We start from the raw sequence: 23,896 nt of genomic DNA on the forward strand, positions 1-23,896 counted from the left end.
GACTTCGATGAAAAACGTCTCGCTGTAAAAAAATGGACAATGAACTATGATCTATCTAAAAAATATTTATGAACCTCAACTAAGCAAGGTCTGAACGTTACGGAGCCCCGCAGATGACATGGGAGAAAAAAAAAATTAAGATGGACTTTTGCGAGATCTCGCAAAAGTCCATCTTAATTTTTTTTTCTCCCATGTCCCCTGCGGGGCTCCGTAGAACGTAAACATACAATCAGACTGTATACTTGACTATTGTAATGCAGTTTAACTGCCAGGATTAAATCCCCTTTCCACATTCAGCTTTGTCATTTAACTTAAACATTTAATATTTAATAATATAACAAATAATTACAAATTTGAACAGTGAAGAATGTTGTAGATTCCTGCATATCAGATTTAGAAATGATAACATCCTCCTCTGTCACACCATCCTCTATCATTACATCTATGAACCTCCTCGGAGGACTTCCTCTTTTCCTTCTGGCTGGCAGCTCCATCTTCAACACACCAATAAATCCACTATCCCTCCTCTGCACATGTCCAATCCATCTGAGCCTCACCTATCTCCATTTGTCTCCAAAATGCTCAGCCTGAGACGGACCTCTGATATACTCGTTTCTAATCCTGTCCATCCTGGTCACTCCTAAAGAAAATATTAACGTCTTCACCTCTACCACCTGTCGTTTCCACCATCTACAAACCATAAATCATAGGTGTAGCTGATACCATCTGTCACAAATCACTCCAGCGTTCATCTCCACCCACTCCACCCTACTTGCACTCTCTTCTGCTTTCATGATGGACTGAAGAGTGCCTTTTACCTACATCTGTAAATCTCTGTACACAGAAGGAGGCGACTCTGTTACAGTGACTGAGACAAATATGTGATAATGACTTGACTCTCTAATGTGCTCTAACTTGTGAAAAATGGTCACACTTTCACGGAGGGTTGTGGCTCCTCTTTATCACTTCACATTGCAGTAAGTAATGGGCACTGATGGTTACAAAGCCAGCAATCTATGCATGTGTTTTCTTCAGATTTGCTCTTTATAGAGGCATCACAGGCACACAGACGGGATATCTCTTCGATTTGGAACAGGAGGTGGTCACCATTAATGATGGATGGAAAGTGAAACAACGCATGCACATGCAGGGCACTTGAATCCACATTCACTGGACCCATTAATAAGATGATTGGGATTCAAAAATCATGCGGCTCTTTAGTCTTTATTTTGCGGCTCCGGGTGGTTTTTAGCTGAAGTGTATTTTATTTGTGTTTAGTTCTTTTTTAACGTGTAGTTCTAAATTGGAAGATTATTGTGATTTTGAAATATGAAAATAAAATTATATCTTATTTTTTCATCGCTCAAAATAAGCGTCACACTCATGGAAGCCGGTGTACGAAATGCCGTGCATTTATCGAGACTTTCGACCCCAGGTAGGCCAGTTATGGATCTTCAGATCCACATTATGTCAGCAGCTCCACCGTGAACTATGTTAAAACAAACACGCTCACGCCTCACAGATGACAGCTCACAGTCCTGTAAAGATGAAAGTGACTTCGTACAGCCTGATCTGCAGACGCTGTGCGCAGAGGTTCAGGACCGTAAGTCTTATTGTAAACATATCACGACAGACCGACGATGTTTGCATGAACACGCTTTTCAGCATCTCTTTATTGACCACTTTTCACACACGGTTGCTGTACGCACACAGCCGGCTGTAGCTTTGCAGCTCACAGCCCGACACACACCAACACAACAGCAGAGAGAGCACAGACGTTAAGGCGGCGAGGCGTGATTGCGGGTGCTGCGCAGGTGCGTCCGCCTCCCCTGCAGCGGCGCTGCAGACCACGCCCCGCCGCACACATTAACCAGGTAAAATACATATTTAGGCAGAATTTTGCAAATATCTATTTTTTTAGCAGCATAGAGCTTTTTTTCAATTACTTTTTAAAAGTCAGGTCAAGGCTCCAAAAGCACAAAGGCGATATAAGGGGGGCTCACAACAGTTTTTGTTTGCTGGATCATTTTAGTTCAGCTTTCCTTTGGTTATATTTCTTTAAGAGTTCAAAATGTGTTAATTACATAAATAAAATGTAATTTTCTCTGTAGCACTTCATGGAGTTCATAAACAGCACATTTTAGTTGCTCTGTGGATTCTTTTAAAAAGCAGTTAAAAACGTTTCTGTTCAAACAAGCCTTTTGTTGATCTACGTATTTTATATTCTTTACATTATTTACATTTGATCTTTTACATTGTGTATAATGTTTGTTGATTGTATTGTTTATTTTAATATTTGTGTACAGCGCTTTGTGACTGCCTGTCTGTGAAAAGTGCTTAATAAATAAACTTTACTTACTTACTTTAGTTGTTCACACAAAGCATAAAGGTAAAAAAACAATATATACAGTGTTATCTTCATTTTAGATTTCAACAAGTATTTGCGGCTCCCAGTGTTTTCTTTTGCGTGGAAACCGAGTCCAAATGGCTCTTTGGGTGTTAAAGGTTGCAGACCCCTGGCCTAGCTAAAGATCTGGATATGGGGTTTAACCCTGCAGAAAATCAGTGGGGACAGAGCTTCTCCTTGGTAAATCATCAGCTTAATAGTTAACGGATCATCTTGAAATTGGTGTCTAGTGTTGTTTGCCATATCCCAGTTGAATTCCAGGTGAAGGCTCTTAGGGTCCTGTTGACCTTGTACAGTTTTAGGCATCCCAGGATCCATGTGCTAGGCATTGAGTCAGTTACCATTCTACGTATCTTATACATCATTAGGTGGTTCATTCGTGCTGCCAGATGCTCAGTTAGCTTCTTTAGCTAGTTGGTGTGGATTATGTCAGAGTGGTGACATGTCAGGGTGTTGCTATCCAGCTCTTCATATTTGAGACTCTTTCCTTGGATATACCAGATGGTTACTGGCAAGGTTACCATAGTTAACTGAAACAAAAACCCCTAAAACTTGATGTAAAAAACACTCATGTAAGACCTCTTTCAATACTTGGGATACAGATTTGAATGCTTACCTTGGTGCTGGACCAATAGCTAAGGATTAACTACTAGAGCAAATTGGATGACTAATAAAACACTCTGAGAACTTGGTTTGATGAACTTGTATTCACAAATGAATAATCTCATATACATACAATGAAAACAATAGCATTGCATGAAAGGAAAAATTGGGCCCAAATCATGGAAAATAATAAACAAAACTCCCTCAGGTGATTTTGCTCCGTCTCTCTAGTGTCGGGCCACACCTTGAAGTGTGAGTCCAGCAATAAGGCAAAGGAGAAATGAGGTGCAATTCTGTCCTACCACTTAAGTAGACTTAAGGCTGCTTATCTTTCTGTGGTATGGATCAGCTGGCTTGTTTTAGTTATAGTCTGTAATGCCGCATTCACATCTTCTTGTACACAGCAAATCCAGCATGTCCAAATTAACACTGTCAGATTTGATTTCAACACTTTTAAAGTGTCTATATGGGTCCACACCAGAGAGTGTTAATTTAACTCTTTTTGGAGAGTTGGTATGTTAACTCTGATTTAGTGTTAAACACCAAATCTCTCTGGAGTTGATAATTTAACACTTGGTGTTAAGAGTTTATATATTAACTCTCAAAGAGTATTTTAATTTAACTACGTAAGAGTTATCTTCTAATTAATTCTAAAAAGCGGGAATTTTACTGTTCTGAACTTCTAGAAATTTCTTTTGGAAATAAACATTTACTAAAAAGACGCAATGGTTTTTGAAAAACATTTATTCTGAACTGTGCACCACAATTTCAAAACATTTTCTGAAAGATGTAACAGTGTACATGTTCTCACTTTCATTAGAATTTCGTTTATCAAAAGGTCTGACATAGGTGAGCTGGTAAATGCAAATAACAGCATTCTCATCACTTATTTCAATAAATACAAAATACAATACGCATGTCCTTCATTCATCACTTTGTGGAACTTCAGCGCACTTCTGCTCTCCCCCATATTCCGTCTTCACAAGCGTATCCTATGTGGAGATTGAATAAAAATTAGTTGACACTAATTAATGGCACAAATCAATTGCAGCACAGTAAAAAAAAAAAAGGAATCCTTTTTGAGCCATTACTTGTGTAAAGTATTTTCCCAAAAGACAAGGACACAGACAACAGGTAATACTGAACTAAATGTAAAACCTCAGCCTTTTTCATTTTTACCTAAACCGTGTGCACAAAACTCTGGAGGAATCTAAGTGCTAACGTAGAACTCAGTCGGGACTCGGGACATCTGCTACTGCTGTTTGCTCGTTTTTTATGGGAGATCGTTTTCAGGCTTCAAGTAGCACCATTATATCAACATTTCACATTCTAGACATTGTTTTAAGTGTATTTGACCAAGAAATTTGACTGAAAATTCACATGCAAGCTTTTTTTCAAGGCTGTGGTATTCGCCCGCAAACAATACCTTTCAGCTAGCTAAAACAGAATATTATGCTATCACCGAGCAACATGGCTAATGCCTTTCACACAGCTTTGTCTCAACTCCAAAGAGCCACAGAAGTAAAAGCTAATAACAATAATTGAAACAATCTTTGAAAACATGACTTACCAAGCATGGCAAACAACTCAAATATGTAGAGCAAAATGTTCTGAAACGGCTTCACTTCAGCTTCGATTGGAGCCGTGCTGGGGGCGGAGTCTGTGAATTTACTCTATTGGTGTCATAGCCCCTGTAGGAGTTCAGAGTTAAGAGGTCAAGAGTTAATGTTTCCATTGTAACACCTCCAGATTTGAAATAGAAACACTCATTTTTAACACTCGATTTTAACTACTATCATTTTACACCTCAGAGTTACATTAAAAGAATGTGACTCTACTTAGAGTAAAATTAACTCTAAGACTACTAACACCAAAACATTTAACACTTTTGAATTTGCTGTGTAGACTTTCACATAGTCTTGGTAGTCAGCCAAGGACGGTCCAGGTTTCCAGGTCAGCTGCTCTTGCATTCAACACATCAGTTGTTCTCGTAGCTTGGTACCAAATCTCGTGGGTGGAGATGATATTTCCCCCCTGACCTGACGTCCTGGCTCACCCTTGCCCTAGCATATGTGTTCTACCTCACCAGTCATTTGCTGTAATAGCAGTTGCTTATTCCTAATCACGCAGCTAGCTGCTCAGTGTTGATTAGGAAGTAAAGTTTTATTCTTCATTTTCTCTGTTCAATTAAATCCTGGTCCACAAACACATGGACGGGCGAGTTTGTTGTGAAGGAACTTGATTGCCCTCCAAAGAGTCCCGACCTTAAATCAATAGATTACTTTTGGTAAGAAATTGGAGCAGACAATGCACGCCAGGTCTTTTTGTCCAACATCAGTGTTTCACTTCTGGGAAAATTGTAAAAAAAAAATCTCATAAACACTTCTGGAAACTCTGGAAAACCGTCCCAGAGGAGTTGAAGCTATCATAACTGAGAGGGTGGGCCAATCATACTAAACCCTGTGAATAAGAAGGGTATGTCACTCAAGTTTATATGCTCGTGGACATTTTTCATTTTAAAAAATATGTATCTTGTAGGAAAACAATTGTAGAATCAATGTCTAAGTTATCTCTGCTATTCCAAAAATGAGACTGAACTCTGAATAAATGTCAAAGCATATATAACAGTACATATAATACCCTCAAACATTACTTTTTCACATTTAGGGAGGTCAGAAATGTGCAAATATTTGAAAATATTTTTTTAAAGATTCCTTAATAATCACCTCATAAATAAGCAGAATGCAAAGAAAAAAATAAAGATAAGTAAGACTAGTAAGATAAGTAGACTTTATATATCAGTCTAAGGCAGTGGTTCCCAAACATTTTTTGCTGGGCCCCCCTTTGTTTTACATGAAAAATATTTGCCCCCCCCGCGTCTGCACACGCACAAACACATCCTCCAACCACACACGCTCATATTTTGCTCCATTGCGGTTTATTTCACACCTCAAACATTTAGGAAACAATTAAACAAATACAAACGTAAACTGCAATAAATTACAGGTAGTAATAAAATAAACTACTAACTCTTTTACGCTGCGTCCGCACCTACACGGGTATTTTTGAAAACGCAGCTGTTTCGTCCACGTAAAGGGCGTTTTGAATCACGGAAAACTGAGATTTTTTAAAACCCTTTTTTTGCGTTTATGTTTGGACGAGGAATACAGAGTTCGTCACACAACGTCAAAGGTAGAGCTGGGCGATAGAACGATAACGATATGTAATGCGAAATAACTTTTTCTCGATAGAAAAAATAAACTATTGCGATAGACCTCACCGCTCTTGTCTTCTTAACAAAAAAAGAACAGCCAATCCAAATTAAGTAGCACAGAGCCGAACCAATCACAGCCGCAGCGTCACGTCACGTGACTTGTTACGTACAGCACAAGTGCCAAGCCGCACATGTGTATTTGTTTGGGAAGCAGCCAGCCGCCGTGCCGCCCGGGAGGAAATGAGTGTGCCGACTAGAGAAAAATCAACCGAGAGCGTGAGCGAAGGTTACCGAAGAGAAAACACATGATGGTGATGATGTTGGAGAGATTGTTGAATGGAAGAGCCACAGAAGTTCTGTAGTGTGAAGGTATTTCTGCTGTTTCAAGTCTGACAAAAACAGAGTAGCGCGCACTGTAAATTGTGCTGAAAGCAAGTCTGGAAGTACAATAAAGCGGTGCATGCTCAGTCTCTGACTGGAAGCGCTGATTCGCCATTCGGCTTTTGTCGACTAAAGTAACTGTTAAAACTGTTTGAAAAGCTCAGCTATACAACAAGGAGAGATCGAGAATTTCCTTTTAGCTCTCAGTTTATTTGATATTGACAAAAGTTAGTCAATTTTGTCTGTTCTTCTGTAACACAAACTAAGATTTATTTTTAGAATTAATATTTTGTTTCTAAGTGGAATTGACAGTTTAGTCTGTTTTGTTTGTTCTGTTTTGAAACTTAAACGCTTTAGCGGCTGCCTTTTGTGTAGTTTGCAATATTTGCCTTTATTTATCTGAAACAGTCTCATGTTCCTTAAGTACATCTACCCTGTTGAACTTATTGTGGGAAATAAATATTTATATCAAAACAAGCTGCTGAAGAGCTAACATCTCCAACATGTCAGGAGCAGTTAGTCATTACAACAAGTGTTTGTAAACTAAAAATCAAGAATGTGGGATCCTGTTTGTCCGTGATTTAAACAGCCCGGTGCTGCTCCCGACGAAGGGAAAACCAATCCTGCAGGGAGACCTACCTCAGCACTTGTGCAGGTGTAGCACAAAGAGAAGATTTGCTTCAACATATTTTCTAGTCTTTGTCTTACAATGAAGTTGGTTTGGAAACATATTCAGCGATGCTTCATCTCCTGCTTTGCGTTTCTGTGGGCGCCCGTGCTAGCAGTGTCCAAGCGTTTTGTTTTTTTCCTCTTCACACTGCGACCCCCCCCCCGCCGCCGCCATGGCTTTGCGCCCCCCCTAGGGTTGGCCCCACACTTTGGGAAGGTCTGGTCTAAGGTTTTTTCCATTTTAGTTAGCTGCATGCAGTTTTGTTTCACTAATAAAGGTTCAGTAAGACAGATTTATAATCACTCATCTGCTCCTTTCCTGGGTGTTCAGCTGCTAATTTGTTCATCACTATCACGTTCCCATGTTGTTGATCTCAATACTGACATCATTACTATAATCGAATCATCTTCTTGCTTGCTTTCTTTAAGCCAATCAGCCGCCATTCTGTGTGGTTTAAATCAGTGCTCTCCATCAGTCTCCCTTTCAGACTCTTTTGTGAACCCTCCGTCTGCCTCAGAGCTCTACCCAAGCTTCCATCTTCTTCTTCACCACGACCAAAGTCTAGACTCCTGAATCACTGATGGGATCTGTTCTGCCATGATGGGTCGTTAGAATCTAATCGCCAAACACATTCATTTCTCTAGCTCAGTAAATCTTGTTAATTCTTCCAAATGAGCCTCCATATTGAACTATAATATCTAGAAGCTGATTAGCACATGTACACACACTTCTACAAGTGTTACTCTACCAACCTTTGTCTTTAGTTCTCATCTTGTCAGACCAGCTCTACCTCCTGACAGTTTTACTACCCGCATGTTGTTCCCTTCCCAACGTGGCTCTAGGATTGTACAACCAAAGATGATCTAATAGTCATAAAGAACGTGTATTAGACAATAAATATGATCAATAATAGCAATAAATAATTTAAAAGAACATTATGAAAAAGCCTAAAAACCCTTTTTAAAATTTGCAGTTGCTGTAGATTAAAGTTTTAATTTGCAGCCCTCATTACCGGGTGTATCCTAAATGCGTAGAATTGTACAAGATTAATCAGGACTATGAGAATCATCAGGAATTTGATGTGGCGAACACGAGAGGCCAACTTCAAGCCAACTGCACATGTCAAGTAGTGATGTGCGATACCACTGATTTCCTTTCTGATCCGATACCAAGTAATATTCAGGGTGGTATCGACGATACTGATCCGATACTTTGTACAAAAACTTGTTTTATTTATTGTATCTCAAATTATAGCATCGTAATGATTACAGGACATCAGATTACTTGTTCTTATCACTTAATAATGCAGAGTTCATCATATAGAAATAAAAAAACTGAAGTTATTTGAACACGTCGCCTGTCTGCAGCACTAAAGGACTCTGTGAGAGACGTCTGTCCCTGTCCTCCTCTTCAGTTTGCCTCAACATACGCTCGTCATATTCTGTGATATGATTTACTCTGAGGTGTTTGACAAGGTCAGTGATGTTGCCACAACCATACATGCCAACCCTCCCGATTTTTCCGGGAGAATACCGAATTTCAGCCCCTCCTGAAAATATCCCGGAGCCACCATTCTCCTGAATTTCTCCCGATTTTCCACCCGGACAACAAAATTGAAAAACCATATGCAGAATTCATAGCGCGGCCCAGCCAATTCCAGTTTCCAACAATGGCGGCAGCGACTTAATATTACTCTTATTTCTCTTTCTGGGTTGCAAAATGTTTTTTAACATATTTTCAGGTGAGAATGTAGCTGTGTAAACTTCAAATCTCTGAGCCGACACATCGTCTTCAAACCCCCGCGGTCTTTCACTACTCAGGTTAAACATGATATATAAGTCACTCTGATAACTTAAAAATGTTATTGTTCGGCTTTTTCAGTGTTTTATTTGTTCGTGAGTAAATCAGTTTGGCTGAGATTAAAGTTATTACATTAAATTAAATTAAATGTAACTTTATTAATCCCTCGGGAGGATCCTCCGGGGTTTTCACACAGCTGAATAAACGTCAAACAGAAAATGATTAAACAGAAGAGTTTACGTCAGCGCCCGGTTATATTTTAGATAGCAAGGAGCAGACGGCGGAGTTTCCCTCCATCGAGGGAGCTCGTGACGTACTTTCTTTAGACCGCGAAGGCCGGGTCCTCAGGTGGAAGCAGCCTCTGAATTTGGACACCCCCGCTGTTTCCGGACATTTAACGTATTTTATCTGATAAATAAACCCTGTAAAATGTATTTATCACCCCAACAGCCTTTTTGAATGTCTCCCTAGTATGGCCATAACACCTCACGTTTTTGTCACATGTATCGAAACCACGTCTCAGCTGTTTGTGGAGGTAAAATAGGTCCACACATGACTCCAACTACCCTCAGCCATTGTTGTGAGTGCGCACGCCAAGGGGCTGCGAGACATTTATACAGCCGTATTTCGCACATGACTATGAAAGGCGGAAGAGGAAGTAGTTCCTTTGAATGTAGACAATCCGAATGTTATCGTTTATTTCCACTGTGTTCCTGTTAATGATAAACTACAAATTTACTCTAAATTACTAAAATATCGATATTTTAATGTGAGAATCGATGAACATAAATGACTGGTATCGGAGGAATCGATATTTCAGGATCGATCCGCACATCACTAATGTCAAGATGCCCCATCTCCACAGCTGCAGAGGCACATGAGACCGTCAACACAGTAAAGATGATCAATAACAGTGTCATTAATATTTTAAAAGAAAATTATAGCCTAAAAAACATGCAGTTGCTGTAGATTTAAGTTCGGGGTGTGGCCCACCTCTCGCCCTTTGCTTGCTGGGATATGCCCCCGGCTGCAGAGCCTCCTGAGAATAAGTGGACGCAGACGGATGGATGAATGGCATTACCTGTGTGGTCAATTTGTTCCTTTAAAATCTGTTTTTACACAAATTCTGTTAATGCTATGCATAATAATCACAGCAAGCCGTCTGCTGCTGTGCTTCTTTCAATCGTTTGATTCAAAGGCAGTTTGTTAACACTTATATTCCTCAAAGTAACAAAAAATCTGTAAGCGCACACGTTTTCTCCACTTAGGACGGTAAAGGATGGCTCTCATTTAGACTGCAGACAGTTATTAAGTCATAGCTTATGGAACACAATGTGGCCTGCATATTCAATATCTTCATTAAACAATTACTGTGCCTTTGTTAAATTGGCCGGCCAGATAATCTTATTAAGCCATTTGCCAGAAGCCTAATTCCATGAAAGGTGATACAGACGACTTTGAGCTTTCATATCAGGAGCTGGTATTGTGTTTGTAATAGCAAGGCAGTGTTATTAAAAAGTAATGTGGGAGTTGAGATGATATTACATATAATGATTATGTATTCTTATTTGCTAATATAAGACTATGGAGACTCACAGGCCATGTTCAGTCAAGCAGGCAGACGTTCAGCTTCTTCCACCTTCACATTGCTTCACTGTTGGATATACTACTGCATGGATACAATTCAGTTTCACAAGTGCACTATTAGGAAACAGCGTTTTTCAATTTTCAATTCAATTATATCTATTTTAAAAAGTTTCTAAATATCTACAAAAATGTGATTTATTCAACTATTCAGCAGCTCAACTTCAAGAAGTGAAGCCAACAGAAGCTTAGAATCAGAGCAACAAAATATATTCTTGCCAAATTTTCACCAAAACTGTCAAAACTGGGCTGGGTCATGTGACCCAGTGTTTGAGTTTTATGTATTTTTGTATCCATTTTTGATCCAGTTAATTTCTAGGTACTATTTAGTCCTTTATTTCTTGTTCCTGTCATCTCCCCTGTACTCAGTCTCCCTGATTCGTGCGTCTACCTGTCAATGTTCATGTCTGTGTGGTTATGTTAAGTTCATGTCATGATGTATCTTCATGTCTCTGGGTTTCCTGTTTTATTTTGAAAGAGTCTGACGTTCTTTGGCTGTATCCCAATTCAGGGTCTGCAGCCTTAAAGGCTGCATTTTAAGGCCGATTACGTCACCGCGACGCGACGAAGGCTGTTCCAATTCGAAGGCTGCTCGAAATGCGGCCCTCAAATGCGTCCTTCATTTCCCTGAATTTTAAGGATGTGGTGGTGTAGACTTCGTGGCCCAACATATCCCAGAATGCATAGCGCGGTGGTGGGTGTGGATAATTTTGCCGAAAAAAACGGCGGATGAGGGGCGCCCGAAGAGTAAACTTTAAGTAAGTACTGAATATTATGTCACTTATTTATGTGCAAATGTTTAATAACGAAGAACATTAAAACATTCCTGTTGGCCACATGTCGGCAAAGTCATGTGACATTAGTGACGTTTGTACTAACTTGGTTTTAAAGCCTTTACTTTAAAATATACACCGTTCAATAGCTGAGCTTAATCAGAGAATGATCAAAGCTCATGTAGAAACAAACAAATGAACAAAAGATTTTCTCCTTCATTTCTGTCAAACAAAGCTGTATGAAACGTTTCCAGCTGTTAGTATGATGGTTGCTAGGCAACCTGGGCAGCGCAACAGAGGCTAGACCGTCACATTTCATAAGCCTCGCACTTCTGGTCTTAGCGGTCTTTAAGTACGCGGCCCTTGAGGATCGTTGAGGCTGCAGACCCTGAATTGGGATACAGCCTGTGTTCACTGCATTTAGGTTTACTCTCCCCTGTAATTATGTTTCATTCCAGTCAGCTGTGTCCTCATGTGTCTCCACTTCCCCTGATCTCCTCATGTGTGTATTTAGTCCTCAGTCTTGCTGTGTTCAGTGTCGTCTGTGTTCTCACCTCCATGTTTTCACGGTCAGTCTTTGCAGTGACGCTATCCCTGCTTTGTTTGTACACTTTGTCTTCAGCCATAATAAAGGCTCGCTTTCTGTTAAGTTCACTCCCGTCTACTCCCTGTCTCCGCAGACCGTGACAAAAACATCACTTAGACTGAAATGTAACGCAAGTTGTAAGTTGTTTTTTTTTTTTCTTTCACAAACCTGTGAATGTGCAGAAAGTACAGGCAAAGTTTTTTCCAGTTTAGCATCACCTGTTGCTGCATAAACACTGAATTAAAACAAAAAGAAATGTCAAATTTCTGTGCCGTGAAGTCATCTCACAAGTGCTTTGCTGGGACAACTGTTTGTGATGACAAAAGTCCCATCTTCACTTTATAGTGTAAAGAGATTAAAGGATGCACCTTCATACTGATCTCCTTAACAAATACGTTTGTGTTGTTAACACAGCAATTACAGTTTATTCTTAAATGTATTTTAATGCATTATGTTTGCTTTAAACACTTTCTTTTGTACCATTAGATCAATGAAACGGTTTAATTCTTACATGTATGCACATATTTCACTACTTTGGATGTATAGTTACAGCCATAGTCCTCAGCCAGTTGTATCTGTCTCTCTTCTTCATATTGTCTCTTGTCTCCCTCTGTTATGTGTAACTGCTGAGCTGGGTCCTGTGAATAAACACAGTCGCTTATCCGAGTCCTGCATCTTGAGTCCATCTGCACCATTAACGATGAAAGCTACCTCTCTTTGTGTGAGCCAACCACAGAAAATATGGTTCAGCCAACCTTTGATAAGATTACACATATTATTCCCTTGCAAATGTAATTTAATTTACAAACCCAGCAAAATAAGGAATCAGTCAATATTCACTAGATTTCAAGCTCGAATAATTAACAGACTTCTGTTGTGTCCATGAACTAACACAGTCACAATAAAAAGTTAACACATTAAATAGTCAAACATGAACGTAAGATCATCAGATTAACGTGATCCTGGCAGTCTGGCTCTTTTTCCTTCTTTCTGTCCTTTAGGTGGAGTAGTGAGCCCACTGTTCCTGACAGAGCTCCTGAGTCTTCTGAGATTAGCCATCACACCTGGTTCTCATCTCTCCATCAGAGAGGAAAGTACAGTTAGTCGTTTTTTGAGGTGTTTAATAGAAAACTTTAATGCTAGACTCATAAATGTACATTATTTAGGTGAAATAGGTGAAATTAGGGAAGTAGCCAACTTTATTTATTACAATTATTATAGATGTTTTAAAGCTGTAAAACCCCTGACTACACACTTTATACACTTTTCTCTTGTTTAAACTCTCAAAGTTCAAACCTTCGTAGAAAAATAAGTTCAGTATTATAGAAACCAAAGACACCCGCGGCTGCCTTTGACAGTGCAAAACGTTTTGTCGACATTTTTGTGTTTGTTGGGGAGAAAACAGCACTTCAGAGTCACACTGCTAGCAATCGAATATTTATATAAATTTGACAAGCTGAACACATTCTGTGCTGTACAGGAGACACGGCATGAGATTGATTGACAATGGTCTACAGCCAATCAGGACGCAGAACACAATGCGCTGTTTAAAAAAAAAGGATGGAAAATTGAACAAAAAAAATCTGCGAAACAGCGAGTCCGCGAAAAGTGAACCGCGTTATAGCGAGGGACCACTGTATATTTGTGTACGCATATATATACATCTATAGGTATATACACACATACAGGCAGTGCTGGGAAGGTTACTTTTATGTATTCCACTACAGATTACAGATTTTACAACTACATGAATGTACTATTGCTGTGATTTATTACTGAAGGCTACTCGCCATGCCAACACCAACTAGATGTTTAAATCTTAATATAAATGAGTAACAGCAGGTGGACATTAGGTAAGGCTGCACTTTTTGCAGCGATCTCGTATAGAAAACTATTCCACGTGTATATAAAACAGGTTCGCGGCTCCGAACCGTAGTAAAGGGACCTCTGGCTAATACGGTGGGTTCTGTGTCGGCTCGTAGCTGAAAACTAGCTTTACTTTGTTGTCTGGGTCAACTTTGCTAGCAGAGACAGAGAGAGGCGTTGAAAGGCTGCTCCAACAGAACTTATTGTTTTTGGAGGAAAACACGAACACGGTGTACAGTCGAGTCTTAATAGCTTACTTACAACTGGGCTCGTCAGGCTCTCTTCTTGGCTGCAGTGGTTATTATTATATTTACATGCTTCCAGCTCCCGTTTCTGCTCGATGACAGCTCGTACTTTTCCTTTTTCTCCCTCCCTCGCTCACAGACACATAACGTGTATGGCAGTCCATTCTCCCTGCAGCACGGACTACACTGCCCATAGCCCCAAAAATCACAACGTGCTTCACAGAAAAGCTAAAACATAAAAACAAAAACCAACCAAAAGCAAGTTTAAAAAGATGAGTTTATGGCTGTTTTTTTAAATGAATCCACTGAGTCCACAGATCTCAAAGGAAGGGAGTTCCAGAGTCTGGGGGCCACAGTTACAAACACTCTATCGCCTTTTGTTTTCAGCGTTGTATGATGAACAACCAGCAAGCCCTGATCACATGAACTCAGGGACCTGCTGGGGTTGTAAGGATGTAAAGGATCTCTGATATAGGTTGGTGCTTGTCCATGCAGAGCCTTGAATGTCAAAATCTTAAAGTAGATTCTGAATTTTATGGGGAGCCAGTGCAACTGGCTCAGCAGTGAGAGTATATCACGTTACACCGCTCTCACAGTATATCTGCTCAGTACACAGTTCATTCTCTATGTTTTTTTTTAAATATATGTATTAACGAATATAGTGATGTCATACAAAGGACCGCAGCAGAAACAAATGGCCCAGTTAAATCAGTTCACAAGTGCCTACCTGACACTGTGACAAGTAATCAGATATCTACGATGGTCCCGAGAGGCCAAACGGACTGCAACTTCAGAAAACACCAGCAATAAGAAAAACACTGCAAAAGCACACAAAACACAACGGAAATAGAAAAAAAGAACAACAAATAGGAAAAAACACAACAGAAGTTTTTCTGGGGAGACAATAACCCGACGGACCAGTTGCAGGAAGCAAAATAAGCTCCGGACCCCAGTTAACTACCAGTTGTCAGGTGACCATTTTGGCAGCAACATGAACAGCGCCACTGTAGAAACTTTTAAACCATTGGAGTATTCATCTCTCTTTAATTCGCATGACATCGAGCGGTATATGAAAAAAATAAATAGGTTAAATATTACCGACCCCTGTAATGCTCCCGCTTTTCAAAAGTATTTCAGTGTCCCAGATCTATGCAGGATATATATATATATATATATATATATATATGTATATGTGTATATATGTGTATATCAACATTTATATATATATATATATATATATATATATATATATATATATATGTGTATATGTGTACATCAACATTTATATGTGGGGCCCCATGTTAAATGCCCATATAGGTGTTATGTTAGGAAAATTTGGGACCTAAATGGGCCCCAACTGGGCAAAGTACACAGAAACCCACCCGGGCCCCATCTTTCAAGTTTTTTGTCGGTACCATGTGGGCACCACATAGGCTAAAAAGTGGGTTTTAAGTGGGATTGTCCGCAGGTTCCATAATGGCCACCTTTTATAAACCCATCTTGGTGTTTTATATTGGGAAAATTTGGGACCTAAATGGGCCCCAACTGGGCAAAGTACACAGAAACCCACCTAGGCCCCATTTTTGGTATTATCAGTGGGTTCTGTAGTTGCATCTTACTTCTGGGTGGGGTGGCTGTAGCTCAGGTGGTAGAGCAGGTCATCTACTGATTGGAAGGTTGGTGGTTCGATTCCTGGCTTCCCCTAGTCTGCATGCCAAATATCCTTGGGCAAGATACTAACCCCAAATTGCTCTCCGATGCATCCATCGGAGTATGAATGTGTGTGAATGTTAGCTATAAAGCACTTAGAAAGATGTGCTTGTGCGAATGGGTCTGAATGGGTGAATGCACAAGTTGTGTAAAGTGCTTTGAGTGCTCAGATGAGTAGAAAAGCGCTATATAAGAACCAGTCCATTCTTGTTTGGATTGGCTAATTTCTGGCACTGGGCGGGTCCCATGTAGAAAAACAGCCACAAAATCAGTTTAACAGACGGCCAATACGGCTTCTGTGACACAAAGACACCAAATATATTAAAGCTGACTAGAAACATAAAGAGGGGACACAAAACACATTTTTTCACATTTATTTTGTCCAACAACTGTGGGTTTAAGTAACTGTATTCCAAGGAGTGTGAACTTAAAAAACTAGAAATGTCAAACTACATTCAAATTGCTTAGAGAGTTGGAACTGTAGCAACATGGGAAAAAAATGAGAAGGGAAACTCAGAACCTTGTCTTGAATCAGCAAGACAAGGGGCGTCTTTTTTTTACAGAGCAGTCTATTTTGTCCCTTTGCAGCCCTCAGTCCTCCTCTGTCTCTAGCTCCAGTGAACCACTTGGAGAGAGCTTTCTCTGCTTCTTGCAGGTTGACTTTTGCTGTCAAAGAATTCTTCTTCAGTGCCTCTGCAAATGAAGAAGAAAAATGGGTAAGCCAAAGTAAAGTTAACCTTAGCTTACTTCCTTTGGTGATGATTTACAAAGAACAATGTATATTTCACTTTCTTGCCTCAAATATATAAGATGGCACAATAACCAATCTCAGTTACACTTTATTAAAAACGTTCAAGTGTCTCAAGTGAAACTAACTTACCATACACAACATTAAAGAGGTGCAAATCTCGGAACTTTTTTTCCCCATGTCGGCCAAGCAAGTTGTACTCCACGGCAAGCTCAGGTGATATGAGGAATTTCATCATCCTTCTTGTAGCATCATCTACACTTGTTCCCCCTATATCTGCTACCATGGCAACCTGAGGGGAATGGACAGATTAGATACTGGCATCTGGTAGGATGCCTCCCTGGTTAGGTGTTTTGGGCACATCCCACCAGGAAGAGACCCACGCTACGTCCACACGTACCCGGGTATTTTTGAAAACGCAGATTTTTCTATGCGTTTGCACCTTTCATCCACACGTAAACAACGTTTTCGGTCACTGAAAACTGAGATTTTTAAAAACTCCGGCCAGGGTGGATATTTTTGAAAACTCAGTTTTTGCATTTACGTGTGGACGAGAAAAACGCAGAAAACGCAGCGTCAAAGGTGTGCACATTTTTTGACGTCACACTGTGCGCCACGTTATTGTTTCGGTGAAATTAATTTCTACAATACTGTTACTGTTAATTGTTCTCTCTGCAGTGTTTAAATGCTTACATATACACACAGTTACTGTCCCTCCACACATACGACTCGGTTCTGCTTCTATGCCCCAGCTTTGTTTACTTTTTCCCACCGAGGCTTCTAGACTTCTGATTGGCCAACATTTCTGCACGGTTAGGAATATAGCGCCACCTGCTGCTTTGGCATGTTCCTCGCAGCGTTTTCCTTCATTTCTGCCTTTACGTGTGGACGGGATTATTTTTTAAAACGGAAAATCTCCGTTTTCAAAAATACCCGTGTACGTGTGGACGTAGCCCCAGAGGAACACCCAGGACATGCTAGAGGGACTATGCTTCTCGGCTGGCCTGGGAATGCCTTGGGATTTCCCTGGAGGAGCAGGGCCAAGTGACTGGAGAGAGCGAAGTCTGGGCCTCTCTACTTAGTACTGGATTGGGTCGCAGGGGGGAGCAGCCTAAGCTTAAGATAATGGACCAGGAATGGAGGATAAATGGACGCTTTACATATTACTTAATGTTAATTGTGTGGTAATAAAAAAAAAATGGTAGTAACACAAGCTAAACTGTTAAAAATTGAATTTAAGTTCCTTAATAGGGCTGGGTATTGTCACTGATTTCTAGAGTCGATTCGATTCCAATTAACAAGGGACCTTGTCTGATTACGTATCAGTACATTTCCATATTTTTATATCTCTAAAAAAAAAAAGCTGACACTTGCGAGACTTTATCAAAGGTGTGAGCATCACAGCAGATGCTTTTGTATCAAAGTAACTGAGGATAAAACAGAAAAACATGAGGCCGATTTTCTGGCCTGGGATTTTATAGCAGATGACCTTAAAAATATTCTGCAGCAGATCAAAAATGAAAGAAAACCATTAATCAACATATGAACATTACTCCTCTTCACTTCAGCAGCATCAGGTAAAGTTACAGAGGTTTTATTAGAGACACAGCTAAGCGTTTTGCGATTTTGCATAATTTTAAAAAGTTTAAACTTGTTCAGCAGGCCTATTGAAAGGCAGAAAGGATTTCTCTTCGTAAGTGAAAGGGGAAAAAAATGACAGCACTGTAAATGCAGAAAACAGCGATTTTTAGACCGAAACTGTTCTTGAAGTACACTGAGAGAGAGACAGCGAGCTCTGCGTGAAGTGTGATTTTACCGTGGTGAAAAACCAAAACAGCAAAAGTAAGAGGGAATTCATGACGATGTTCACGTGAAGCGACATTTTCAGTGTAGTTTGGATCTTCTTTTGCTGCTGGTTCAGTCAATATTGTTTGGAGAGAGATAAAAACTGCAGCTTCAGAATCTATTTTTATCTAATTATTTTGTTGTTTTAGCTGTAAAAGTGTCATAAAATCAGCTGTGAGTGCGTGTGCTTTTATCCCTTTTTTCAGGATTACTTCTACTTTCCACATCTGGTAGTTTTTTCCTCTACTGTATACTGTAAGAGTGTAATCAGGGATTAATAACGGAAAAGGGAAAAAAACAAACTTGAAATTTTACCGTTTTTTTAAACTGAAAAAGGCACTCAGAATGTACATGAACAAAAGATTTAGAATAGGCAATTTGAATTATTAACTAAAACAGAACGAAAACTATTTTGTGACCTTTGCCCCTGTGGTTTGTTTTTGGGCATCTCTTTTCTTCTAAATAAGTCCAGGTGTGTTGGTAGAGCTCTGGTTGGAAGAGACGGGTTGGAAAAACCTGTCACCGGCGATGGGTTGGGGGCTAAAGGGTTAAAATAAATAGGAACTGACCAAAATTTGTATAAACTATCATAGCAGAACAAAAATAAGAAATCTATCCGTTATCAAAATCAGAATCAAATGGTTCATTAGAATAAAAAAATGTAACTTTCTGGAAGGTAAACATCTGGTATAAAAGTAACATCTCAGAAAACATCATAGCAACAGAAAAACATGGTAGCAGATGTGATGGTCTCTGGTCTGCTTTGCTGCCTCAGGACCAGTAAGACTTGCTGTGTTAAATGAAACCCATTATGCTGTATACCAAAACAAATCATGAAGGAGAATGTCTTTCAGAAAATATATCAAAGAATGTTTTCTGACTACTGTATAAAGAACAGTGGCCAGCAGAACGGGGAGGAAAAAAAAACTTACTACAGCAGACATGAGACTGGAGTCCTCCAGTTTTCCATTAAGAGCCTCAACATTGTCTTGGATTTTAAGAGGTAAAACAACCCCTTCAGGGACTTCCGTAACTGAACCATTTTTCTGCTTCAGCAAGGCATTTAACATCTTGCTATGAACCAGTTGAGTCTCCTTCACTTCCTCTAAAATGGCAAGGACTTTTGAGAACATGGCTTCATGGCTGGCGATACTCCGGGCAGCGGGGCTGGTGACACTCCGGGCAGCGGGGCTGGCGACGCTCCGCACAGCGGGGCTGGCGACACTCCGCACAGCGGGGCTGGTGACACTCCGGGCAGCGGGGCTGGCGACGCTCCGCACAGCGGGGCTGGTGACACTCCGGGCAGCGGGGCTGGCGACGCTCCGCACAGCGGGGCTGGCGACACCCTGAGCAATGGGGCTGGCGACGCTCCGGGCAGCGGGGCTGGCGACGCTCCGGGCAGCGGGGCTGGCGACACTCCGGGCAGCGGGGCTGGCGACGCTCCGCACAGCGGGGCTGGCGACGCTCCGAGCAATGGGGCTGGCGACGCTCCGGGCAGCGGGGCTGGCAGCGGGGCTGGCAGCGGGGCTGGCGGCGCTCCGGGCAGCGGGGCTGGCGACGCTCCGCACAGCGGGGCTGGCGACACTCCGCACAGCGGGGCTGGTGACACTCCGGGCAGCGGGGCTGGCGACGCTCCGCACAGCGGGGCTGGTGACGCTCCGGGCAGCGGGGCTGGTGACGCTCCGGGCAGCGGGGCTGGCGACGCTCCGCACAGCGGGGCTGGTGACGCTCCGGGCAGCGGGGCTGGCGACGCTCCGCACAGCGGGGCTGGCGACACTCCGGGCAGCCGGGCTGGCGACACCCTGAGCAAAGGGGCTGGCGACGCTCCGGGCAGCGGGGCTGGCGACACTCCGGGCAGCGGGGCTGGCGACGCTCCGCACAGCGGGGCTGGCGACACTCCGAGCAATGGGGCTGGCGACGCTCCGGGCAGCGGGGCTGGCAGCGCTCCGGGCAGCGGGGCTGGCGACGCTCCGGGCAGCCGGGCTGGCGACGCTCCGGGCAGCGGGGCTGGCGACGCTCCGGGCAGCCGGGCTGGCGACGCTCCGGGCAGCGGGACTGGCGACGCTCCGGGCAGCCGGGCTAGCGACGCTCCGGGCAGTGGGGCTGGCGACTACACTATTGTTTTTTCCAGAGGGTCGCTTAAGGAGTTGTTCTGGAGGCGTGGGTGGAAGTTCTTCATCTGAATCAGAAGGCTCACTAGATTCAGTGTGGCTGCTCAGTTGATTCTTCATCAGTTTAACACTTGGCCTAGAAAGGTTAAGCATAGAACATTTATGACACTGTTTCAGAAGGAAATAAACTTCATCTTGTTTGTATGCTAGTACCACTTGCTTTCTTTTTCTTATGCCATTCTCATTGTCCGTAAAGTCTGATGAATACTCTGCTTGATGCAACTTTGCCCTGGCATTTGCACAAGTTGCTATAACATAAATTGTACAGAATACCAGATGTAAGATACAATGTAAAGAAGAAATAAATCTGCAAATACAATAACAATGAAAAAATGGTTTCCAGTAATACAGGGCCATGCATTTACAAAAACCTCCAAGTAAAAAAAAGTTTAAACTTTTAAAGAAAAGGAAATACAGATGTAGTGTACAAATAAAGTCAAACTTACATGCATTTCCCATGACACGGATGTTGCAGAGTATCCAGTAGCTGGTTGGTGGTGTTCCTTCTTTTACAGCCCTTGTCACATTCACCAATGAGGCAGGAGGCCACCAGCATAATTTTCTCTCTGTGTCATGGAACCACTCTGATGGAACGATGTCTACCTTCTTGCAGCCATCAGAGTCAACTTCATCCACAAACTCGACCACACTGAATGAAGACATCCTGTAAACACCATTAAGTTACATGCTGTGTAGCTGAGGCAAAGCTACAAATGCGTTACGAAAAAGTAACAAAATAATTGGTTTTGTAAATTTAGTTACAGGAGCACTAGCAAGATGACCTGACAGTTTTGACAGCAAATGTACACCCAGAGATGTTGAATCAATAGGGTAGTTAAAAAACGCTGTTCCAGTCTCAAACAGTTCATACAAAACATTCTCCGATGAACAGCACAATGATCCGCACAACTGCAACTTTGCCTTCAAGATCAAAACAATTTCTTCCATTGGAGGTGGAGATTATTTGATTTCCATGTCAGTACATCTTGTACTGAAAAGAATGATGGACCAAAAATTCAGTCATCATAGGTCCAGATGTATGTGGTTGTGTGAGTTCACCCTCTGGCATTTTGCAAGACCTGTGAGGATACAATTGCTTTTCACAAACTCGTCTGACAATTTGCTGTACAGGATCCTGTGGTCTTCCCAAATAATTCTCAAATGGAAAACATGAAACCAAATCCAGAGGGCCATCATTGTAGCATCATCTGCTAGGTGCAAAAGACTGTGTGTATTGTTAACTAAGAATTTAGTCCCATAAATCTTAGCAAAGTTGGCAACAAAGCATCTTAATAAATGTTTTGCATAATAACAGTACTCTTTACACAAAGGAGACAAAGGATCCTCATAGCAGATGACAAAACCAGGAAGTTCTTGTACTGTGGATTGCACAGTTTCTTGGAAAGCACAACTGGTCCAGTATACAACAAAAATTGTCTTAATTCTGCAGCTTTCCATTGTCTGTACTCCATTAGGGACCGTGGCTTTCTGGAAAACGTGCGTGGCAGACTTTGCCTACACTGTTTTAAGTGATCAGAAATGGCAGACAGAGTAGAAGTAGGAACCCGACACTGCAATGGTCCCTTAATCCACAGGGCAAGTAATTTACGTACAATACCCAAGCAAATTAAATGCATATAGTCTAAGGGAAAGGCTGAAACCATGCCAATGCCTAGCTCTTGAAGGGGTGATTTGGAGTTGTGGTGATCTTCATCTAACATTTCTTCAAACTGAGAATCTGATCTGAGACTTGAATCCATATCTGGAAAAATAACTTTCCCATCAACATAAACACCATACTGTGTACAGCGCTCACAAGAACTGTAGCCACTGTGACCTTTGATGCATTTTAAATAAGCTCTAGCTGTGGTGTCACAGATAAAAGCATCTGGAAGGGGTACATTGAAGTGTTTTCCATTGAAAACACTTCCAGTTTTTGTGACCTTTTTTATATCTTCTATAAAATCATGCATGTAGTCATTCACCGACTCAGGTTTGCAGGGACCAGCATATATACCTATCATGAAAACATTTGCTTGTGGCAGTTCAACTATCTTACCTAAAATAGGCCACAGTTGCATATTAGAGCTCCTAAAGAGAGGCAAACCATCAACATTAACACGAATGGTTAATGTATCAGTTTTCAGTTCATGTTGATTTATCATTTTCAGTTCTGACAATACTGCACTTTCAAGACCAAAATGGTAGTAACTTCCCCTGCCAATCTGTTTCACTTCACAGTCTTTTAATGTAGTGAGCAAAGTTCTGGGATCCTTTGGCAAATCTAGACCAAGCTCCAAAAGTATGGTTAAGAGCTCTGACAACACAGAACGAGACACATTTCGGTTTGCTGCCCATTCAGCAAGTTTCCTCTTAGCATCAGAGTTTGACTCCACATCAGGAAAGTCACAGTTAGGTTCTTCATCCACATCACTATCAAAATCCAGAGGTAAAGCTTCATCCAAACTGTTACTCGAATATTCCTGTACATTGTCCTCTGCCTTGTTGATAGTCTCATCTTTATTTTCTATATCTTCAATGTTTTCCACTGCTTCATCCACAATCGAATGTTTGTTCGCCATATCTTCAGTGTATTGCAAAGCCTGGTCCACGGCCTTCTCTGCAAGTTCCACAGCATCTAAAGCAAGGCTCTTTAAATGCTGCTCTTTAAATCCTCCTTGTCCGTGATTTGGCAAGAAGGTACGGTGACAAAGCACGTGCAAACTCCAAAACACATGCAAACTCCAAAACACATGCAGACTCCAAAACACATGCAAACTCCAAAACACATGCAGACTCCAAAACACATGCAGACTCCAAAACACATGCAGACTCCAAAACACATGCAAACTCCAAAACACTTGCAAACTCCAAAACACATGCAAACTCCAAAACACTTGCAAACTCCAAAACACATGCAAACTCCAAAACACATGCAGACTCCAAAACACATGCAGACTCCAAAACACATGCAGACTCCAAAACACATGCAGACTCCAAAACACATGCAAACTCCAAAACACATGCAGACTCCAAAACACATGCAAACTCCAAAACACTTGCAAACTCCAAAACACATGCAAACTCCAAAACACAACGGAAGTGCTCCAGGACGCTAGGGGCAGTGTTGAGCTCGATTTGCAAAATAAACGGCAAGTTTGTCTGTATGGGATGGTCTAGTCTCTGTCGCACTTCCCAGGTTGCCTAGCAACCATGATACTAACCGCCGGAAA

At 41.4% G+C, this 23,896-nt stretch overlaps 1 pseudogene; it reads right to left on the reverse strand.

Annotated features, from left to right (window-relative positions):
- Window positions 1–21,344: 21,344 nt before the first annotated feature.
- Window positions 21,345–23,245, reverse strand: LOC146510854 (uncharacterized; annotated as a pseudogene).
- Window positions 23,246–23,896: the final 651 nt, after the last annotated feature.

Source organism: Neolamprologus multifasciatus, chromosome 9, assembly GCF_963576455.1.
Source record: "Neolamprologus multifasciatus chromosome 9, fNeoMul1.2, whole genome shotgun sequence".
Taxonomy (NCBI): domain Eukaryota; kingdom Metazoa; phylum Chordata; class Actinopteri; order Cichliformes; family Cichlidae; genus Neolamprologus; species Neolamprologus multifasciatus.